Here is a 9,251-nt window from a genome sequence, read left to right on the forward strand (position 1 = left end):
ACAGCATTGTTATTCACAATAAAGCACTTGTGATATTGTTTTCAGACTGGTAGCATTACTTTAATAGTTAGGGTCTTCACGCAGTTAATCTAAACCGACTGGATTATATTCTTTCCTCCCACTTTATCCCCTTAAGAATCTGGTGGTTATTGTTCTTTTGGTTTAGGGTATCTCACCCTCAATGGAAGGGAACAGTGAGCTGAGTGTTTCATTTGAGGAAAGAATTGTTCAGGCCACTGTGTTGCAGTGGAAAATGTATGAGTATGTCCGTTGAAAGCATCTCTTAATTATATAGTCTTACTTGTAGCAAATCAGAGGTTGATAAGTATCTCAACAGGTATCGTGAAGCGCTCTTTAGTTGCTAATGTTTCTAGTGGAAATAACTGTATACACTACTGTGTTGCAGTGTAAGGTATAGCATACTCATCAAGCAAGTGTAATTATGGTATTCTGTTCCATCATTACAATCTGAATAGGATAGCATGTTTAGAGTTTGTTCATTCATTTAAAACAGCAATAACTACTTTGTAGAGATCTGGATGGCTATATGCACTAAAGAGCTCTTGTCTTGGGGTCAACAGCTGTTAAACAAACTAACTTCTTTTAGTAAGTAAAATGTAATATTCATATACTTTTGACAGGCACAGTTTTTGTCCTGTATTTGTGTAGTTTTATTTTGCCATTTATATCTTTTTATATCTAAACAATGTATGGTTAGGTTCCTGAAAAGTGTCAAAAATTGACCCTAAGCACAGCAATAACAAGGCAGGCAAAACTTCTTCATCTGTTTGACAAAAGGGTCTACCCCAAGTACTAACAAGGGGATGGGAAAGAAGTGGGCAAGTGTCCCTCCCACCTAACATGGCCCTGCAGCTTCACAAAGGGAGATGTGCTGCATTAGTAGTTCAGAGAACTCCAGGGAGCATTCCCTGCAGCACAGGGACTTGGGATTCACCTGCTGTAAGTTAGTTGTGGCACCACCAGTGACTACTACTGCTGCTACTGAAGCTTCCTCATTAGCTGCAGCAATGAGTTCATAGTATCCAAGGTCAGACAATGTCAGTCTGTATCAGAAATAAGAAAAAGAAAGTAGAATTCATTTCTGGTGATACCTTCTAAGCTCCTTTGTTATTCCAACAATTAATACTTGAGTAGATTAAAAAATGTACTACTTTGCTACATATGAAAGTATGTTCTTCCAGCTCTGTCTAGAGTATTAATTCTACTTTTCTACACTACTGTTTACTACAAACCTTGTTTTCATGCTGAGCAGTATTTATTGTTGCTGTAAAATACTGTATGTTGTAGTGGTTATCATATCAATGCAAAGTGATACAAAGCATCCTCAAATTAACTGCTCTTTAGAGAAAGAAAATAAAAACAGTCTCTGGGTAGGTACTGGAGAAAAAGGAATTCCCAATATTATTATTTGTTTGACAGGAATGATTTTGAAATACAGACTAATTCAGTAAACCTAATATTTTGCCAGATGCAGGCCAGGTAATTATAGTATAGAGTTTAGTAATTTAATTTGGAATAATTTAGAAAGTGAAATATGTAATGGTGCAACTGCTTTGTTCTTTTTCTAATAAAAGGTAGGAGCTTTTGAGTGTTATTAGACTGAGATAAGCTAGGCTTCTGTATAGCACAATTTTGTATGTCTGAACTAGCAAAAGCCTTTGAAGTCCTGTGAATCTTTCTGCTTGTTAATTCTTCCATTTGTTTGATTTTTGGTACAAAGAAAATGAAAGAATATGATGAGATTATGGCATTTTAAGTCAATATTTATTAAAAAATCAATCTCGATGAAAATCTGCCCATCCCTCTAATTAGATGAGGCAACTCGAGGTTGATTTTTAATTGCAAAAGTAATTACATGGAGCAGATAGCCAGTGACATTTGATTATCTAGGTGATTGATTAAAAAGCCTAGCTCACAGAGCAGATTGTCAGCCAGGGGAATCGAGACAAAAGAGCAAATTAAAAAAGTTGTCCTGTTAGTAATCACAAAATTCAAGGATGAAATTACACAGCTAAACACTTCCAATCCACGTCATCTTCATCACTCAAATGTCTGCAGCATGCCTGAGCTCAAAAAGCAGCAATAAAGAAATGGATTACTTCTAAAAGGAGGAAGTATACAAGAAATATAAAAATGAAAGAACAAAAGCACTGCTGAGAATAGGGACTTCAGCCACACAAGCAAAGAAACAAAATTTTCTCTTAATTCTGACAGAGTTAAATTCCCTGTGCTCTTATGAAAGCTCATTAAAACCAAGCAGGGTTAGTCAAATTAAATATGTTGGGTAAGAAAATACATTTTTAGTGACAAATCTTAATGATTATTTAAGAATCTTGTCTAGATTATCCCTTCCTCTTCCAATATGTGTATCTTACAGTGGACGTTAATTTAATTTTCTAATACTTTGGATTTATTTAATGTTATTTTAACTGATTGAAGTCTCTAACTGGAAGGGGTACCACCAGTGCCTTTCAGCAAAGGATGTTATAAAATGTTTGAGAAATTCATGTATAAGGTAACAGGCATAAAGCAGAAAACAGCAGGAGAATTATGTTTGTTTATAAATATCCTATTTTATTTTTAATTTTATGGTGCTTACTTTTTTGTGCTGTGCTGTTCTTGTGAGTTGGTCCAATGAGTTAATGAGCTACAAATCCTAAATTGTGACACAGATCCTTACAACAGAAGGTTTTGATGTCTGTAGCATAATGTACGCTGTGCTTCCATTGACTCCAGAGATTTAGAACAAGACCAATATATGCCTGTTTTGGTTTTGGTTTGTTTTTTTTTCTTTTTTTCTTTTTTTTTTTTTTCCCCATGACAAAGTACTGCTGTACTTTTTCTGAGTTATTAGACTGTTTTGGCCAAATAGTCTTTGGCAGAATCTTCCACCCCAGCCCCCAGTTAGCTTGAAATGGTATTTAAGCCTGAAACTCATTCATGAAAAATAGTTGTATTTACTGAAATATCACGTGAATTCTTGCTACCACTTTTTTGTCATTCAGACAAGTGTCTGTCATTTTCTATACCACAGTTGCCTGAGAAACGGTGCAATAGCAAGGGGTGAGATTGAACAGCAATTATTCTTTAATTGAAACCAGAAATACATACATTGTAATATTATAATCTATGTTATTAGACTAAACCCAGAAAAGAGGATAAAGGCAGTGAAATTGTTGTAGCCATCCCATCCAGGGTCAATCAATGTACAGCCTGTCAGCCATTAGAATCCTTCAGAGCTCAAGTGCAGCTACCGTCAACTGGTACCAAGTGGTGGATTTACCACTGTGGGTGTCAGCATCAGGCTCTTCAATCTGCTGTCTAGCAGTCATTCAGTGAAATCTTTGTGATAGTTACCAATTCCATAGAAACAACCTGGTTTTCTTCTTCTGTAGTGGTGTCATTGAGGAAAAGAAAGAATTACTAGACTGTTGGATTTGTTAAATGCCAGTTCTGTATTGTTCTTTTATGAGGCTCTGTTACCTGTCACCCATTAAGATGTAATCTGACAGAGTAAAAAAAATACGATTGAATCAAGGTGCTTCTTTCATATTACAACACTGTAGTTTTCCAGGTTCTTGATAGACCTTTTGTATAAAAGCACGTGAACACAGAAACAGAGATGGGTGAAGGCCTTGGTGTGTGCCTAGCTCCCTGATTTAAAAAAATAAAACAAAAATTCAAAAATAAAAAATGCAGGAAAGGCCAATTAATGAGCAATGAGAGGGTCAAGTCAGATTTAGAGGTGTGTAATTGGTAACTTCAAGAGAATAATTTGAGTAGAGTATTGCTGTAGAAAATCAGTATCCATTTTCAGTACATCAAGATGTGTCAGGGTGAGTTAGGTAATTTATAGAATTACAACTATTGTCTTTGTTTCTGCATTTTGAGGAGTTGGGGTGAAGCAGCAGACAGACTTTCCTACGAGAGCAACTGCTTCTTTGGTTAACAAACACAATGTTGAAAAAATCAAAGATTTTGGTAATTTCAGAGATTTCTGTGGACATTCTCATCTTTCTGCTACTTTTGAGACTCAAATCAAAATCACAAAATAAACTCAATCTTGCATATTGCAGCTTTGTGAAGTCTAATACTAACACGTCTGTTTATGATGTTTACAGTTTATTTATCATTTTAGAGACAGTGTCTTTGTTTGCAAGGTAAATATTCTTTACATGGTTGTATTCACAATTGTCTCATTTTCTCACATGGAAGCTGCTTCACAAAAATGGATTCCTGAGTTGTATGGACATGGAACCCTTATCCCAGGATTCCAAAATAGCTGGTTTGGGTGATCTAATGTCTCTGACTTTGCTGATCAGTTTTCAGTACTCCTCAGTCTGAGTACCTCTGTTTTTGCCTTTGCTGGCATTAAACAAGAAATTCAGATGTTGGTAATTAACTGGAGTTCCCCTGCTGCCAGCCCAAATTCAGTTCCAAAAAGCCCTGTATATTGCTACTTCTGCATTTGTTAACAATGTCCAGACAACAGGTCTGCAATTAGATTCCCATCTGTTAGGTTGAGTATTTAGCATAGCCAATGGATGCAAATGAACTTAGGTCCCTCATTGGAGTGGATCTCTAACTAGCAGTATTTATATTTGAAAAGTAATTTAGCAGTAAATGGCAGGGAAGGAGATAAGGCTTTTAATAATACAGCAGCTCTAAAATGTTTACATGAAAACAATAAAATACTGTTGGTACATGTGATGGTTGCTCTAACATATCAAAATATGTATTCAGATATTCTGCTGTTTTCCTGTGTCTTGAACACTGCATTAGATTGAGGGGGAAAATGTGAACTTTAGGTATAGTACTTACTGCATAAAGTAATACTGCATGATTATATAAATGTTAGAGTTCTACACCAATCATTGTTTGAGACTCTTAAAGGAATGCTTCAAAATATTAGATATTTTCACAAGATAATGTGGCAAAAGCAGATGCATTTTTAGAAATTCTTATGTTTAATCTCAAAATGCATTTCTGTATCAGTTCTAACAGCGTTATAATAAGGGATAATCCTACCAAGTCCATAGGCTGTGTGTTGGAGGATTAGCTAAATCTTGCATATTTAAGTGTTTCATTTTTCTACTGGAATGTCTATAAAATAGACAGTAAAACCCACTTAAAGTAATACCTGTTGAAGGGCTAAAACAGTAAGGAAAAACCTCTGTGCAAACTCAGATTTTCTTGAAAAATTCATTATATTACTCTTTTGCCTTTTCAGAATTTGCAGATCAAAAAGTAAACTATATAGTACATTAATATAGAGTTTTAAAGGCTTTTTTCTCATGCATTAAAAACATGATAATTTTGGTGTAAAATGAGTTTACATTTTTATATTAAACTTCAAATAATATTTATAGCTTAGAATAAATAAAATCCTAAACTAATAGTAAAAGATGCACTTCTAATATAAAACAATTATTTTGGTGCTTAGTAAAATAGAATATTTCTACATTATAAAACCAGGGAAATGGGTTTTGGTGGAGTTTTATTATGTACAGAGTTCAAATTTACACAGGTTAGTTTTTATTGTTCCTTCTTTATTCTCTTTGATAGTGGTAATGAGCATCTGAAATTGTGTTGTGACTTGTTTCAGCAAAAGTTTTGTCATATTTGATGGGATCTGGACTGCACCCCATGTTTTGTAACAGAGCAAACACCAGGGTGACAGAAAGAATCCCAAAGATACCAAACAAATTGTCAATATTACAATTTAAGTAAAAAAATACTGAGTTTGTTCTACCTGCCATATGAGATGGTTCCTACCTCCAACATCTATACATCCAAGGCAGATTAAAGTGACGAGCACAGAGCACCAGCCTGGCAGAGTGGAAATGGGAATATTCAAATGTCATCTTCTCAGTGCAGAGCAATGCACTGGCCACCAGTTGCACCAATAAAGCATATTGTTGTTTCAGAAAGCAACTTAGGTTTCCTGGTATACGGAAGAATTACAGGAAATCAGAATGTCCCATTGGTTCATAATTAGAGCTTTACAACCCTAGGCAACTCCACTAGGTCTTCTTTCTGGCTAAAGGTTCTGAAAATAGGAGAATGAGCTTCAATCATTGAAGAGCTGATTGAAGAGCAGTGTCAGCCAGGGTTGTACTGTGCTCTCAGCTTGAGCATAGCACTGTATTGCTTGCATGCTTGGAGCAGGATGGAAGTGTGCCTGTTAGAAGGATGTGCCCTGTTCTGCAGAACCAAGTATGACTTGCATTGAATAAAGTAAATGGATTTAGGGGTTTTGGGGGCCCTTTGAGAAAAATTGCAGCCATTTGTATCAACCTAGCTAGCAGCGTGGCGTTGCTTAGGATGAGATGTGTGCTGCTTGTCATCATGACATAAGTGCAGATCTCTGCCTCTGTGGAATTCAACTTTTCAGGGTCTGACAGAAGATATGTGAGATCAGAATTCCCTGCCAGGCAAGCCGTTGGTCCAAGCATGCTACAGACAGGGTGGGAGCTTGTGATTGCCTGGTCCATAGCCTGCTAATCTTCCAGATTAGTCTATGCTTTTTCCCCTGGGGGATAGAAGGCCATCAGCAGAAAGCAAGAGCAATCTGTTGCTCTTTCTCTGACAATAAACAGATAGTGACAGCAGCTAGAAATCTTGCTGCAGTGCTATAGAGATCTGGGATTGTGAGTATGGTGTTTAGTTAGTCACATTTTTCTTTCTGTTCTTAAACAGAAAATTATTAATGTACATAGGTGATGGAGGACTTCTATATGGGAGGGAGGGACTACAGGAGTGCATAGGTGCATGAAGAGGTGGTTCCAGCAGGAAAGTTTGCTGCATCTGTACTTATGCTATGCTATTATGCCATTTGTATCTCCCCCCAGCAGTAAACTAGGGACATCTTCTGGTTCTTGTGCTTTAAAGGAAGCATTGGTTTAAGTAGATGCACATAATGAGGCATAGCTCTGGTAGCTACAGGGAGTATCATGTGCTTACGTGCTCAGACAGCTGAGAGTGAAGAGCTACAAACATGGGGGGGCTCTGCTGTCAGATGGTGCAAAGGACCAGTGGTAGAGTGAATGTTTTGTCCAGTTCTGATGGTGGCTATAAGCCATGAGAGGCAGTGAGTTCCCACACCAGCCTACCTGCTGCCTCATTAGCCAACAATATGGTGTGTGGGCATGGCTAGGAGCATGGGCACCTCTGGACTTCGAATGGGAGCCTTTCCACATCTGATAACTTTACTTACACTTTCAGATGATCTGCCTTCTAATTCAGGAGCTAGCAGCTCCACACCATGCTAAATGTACTTTCTCCAGTTCTCTTTTTGTGCATCATTTTGCTTGGTTTAAAGATTGGTCTCAAGTGGAATAGTCTTTTCTACTGAGAGCAGACATGAGTTCATGGCTGGGACACAGGTTTTTGGTGTGTAGTTCTTGCTGTGGCATGGATAATTCCAGAGTTTGAGCAAGTGTAGTTCTGCTCTCTGTCTCTTCCCTGGCTGTATACTTTATGGGGAAGTGAACTCTTCAGGGCTGTGACAGTACAAGTGCTAATTAGCTACTTAATCTGTGTGTTTCCAGAAGTATTTTCTTGCCACACATGGCCACTATTTTCTCATTCTCGAACTTTTATTTTTTCATTCTTCTACTTCCATAGATTTTTCTTTGATAGCTTAATGTTGTTTAATGTTTTGGGTTTTTTTTTAATTTATAATCAGACTTTCTACTTTAATGATAAGCAGTTCAAGTTTTCCAGTGCAATGTCCACCAGCTTCTTTCTTATTTCACTTGCATTGTTATTACCTGGAGGTAGGTCTAATAACAGGAGCACAGCATCAATGTCCTGCATTCAAGTAAGGAAATTAACCTAATAATTGTCTCTTAAATGCATTCTTTCATTACACAACTCGTGGGGGTAAGGGGCAGAGGTCATTTAACTCGCACAATGATCGCATTTGCATCAGCATAGAAAACCATTATCTCAGTAGGCTACAGCTAATCCTACTGATAGTATTTTAACTGACCTAATTTTTCTAATAAAGAAAAATATTGATGAGGTAACAAAAATTCGTCTAAAGAACCTGCTTAATGAACACCAACTAATCAGCATGCCTAGAATTTCTTGCAAGTGTAGACAATTTTCGTTCCATTCCCACTGGAAATACACCTGCCAGCCCTCTATAATCTCTTGCTAGCATTTATTCTTCTGCTTGGTTTGTGGCATGGAAGGCAGCTTGGCTTTTAGTATTAATTTGTTATTGCATGTCTTCCTGCTTGCTTTCTGCCATAAAGGTTATGTCCACAATGATGTCAGAAGGTGACTGCAGCCTATTTAGACATGGCTGAGTAAGATTTGGATCATAGCTGAAGGACTGGTAGCAATCCAGCCGTTTTGCTGCGAGGTGCGGGTTACAAAATGCACTCACCTCAGTGAGCACAGGCTGCACTGAGGTCTGCGTGCTGCAGCTCTGTCACCGGCTGCCCTTGAGCGGGCAAGTGTAAAGCTGGCTCTGGTTTAGCTAAACATGCTTCAGTTACCCTTCACTGCCATGTAAACATACTCTCGATGAGTCGAGCTGCTTTGCTTCAGCTCTGTTCCTGGCGTACAGCCTTGTTCTCCCAGGTTTGTCTTAATGGAGTTTACTTTTCTGTGTTTGAACCCTGGTTTGCTGCTTCCTAGGGCAGGGGCTTACCTGTCCTCACCGTCCTTCTCAGTGTTGCCTTTTCTGTCCTCTGGAAAGCATAGTCTGAGCCTTTCCCATTGCTTGTTTTCTTCTCTGAGCATGAAATGTCAACATTTTTGAGATTGTTTAGTGTTTTGGAGGCAGGAGCCGAGATGTTGGTTCTACATCAGTTATATTTCTGAATACCTTGATAGCAAAACTTCCATTCAGAAAGGGTTGTGCCTAGACACACCCAACATTTTCAGTCTCTAGCATAGCTTGTAAGTGGTTCAGGATGTATTGGATCAACATTTTTAATTTGGTAGGAGGTTGTCTTCCAGCAGTCATTCTTTGTTTTGGATTTGCTTTGTCTTTGGGTAGTCAGTATTTTTCTCTACATTGGGATGTTGCTTTAGGACAAACTGTGTATTTATTCTGATAGTCTTGCTTTGTGATCTCAGCCTGTACCCAGGTGGCTGCATACCATACAAAAAGTGGAGGGCTGAGGGCAGCTTTTGAGTACTCTTTGTGGTCCCACTTCAGACAATCTAGGGAACCTGAGACACAAGTTAGATGTTAGTGTAATTTGGTCTTCTGT

The sequence above is a fragment of the Melopsittacus undulatus genome, chromosome Z (assembly GCF_012275295.1).
Source record: "Melopsittacus undulatus isolate bMelUnd1 chromosome Z, bMelUnd1.mat.Z, whole genome shotgun sequence".
In the NCBI taxonomy this organism is placed as follows: domain Eukaryota; kingdom Metazoa; phylum Chordata; class Aves; order Psittaciformes; family Psittaculidae; genus Melopsittacus; species Melopsittacus undulatus.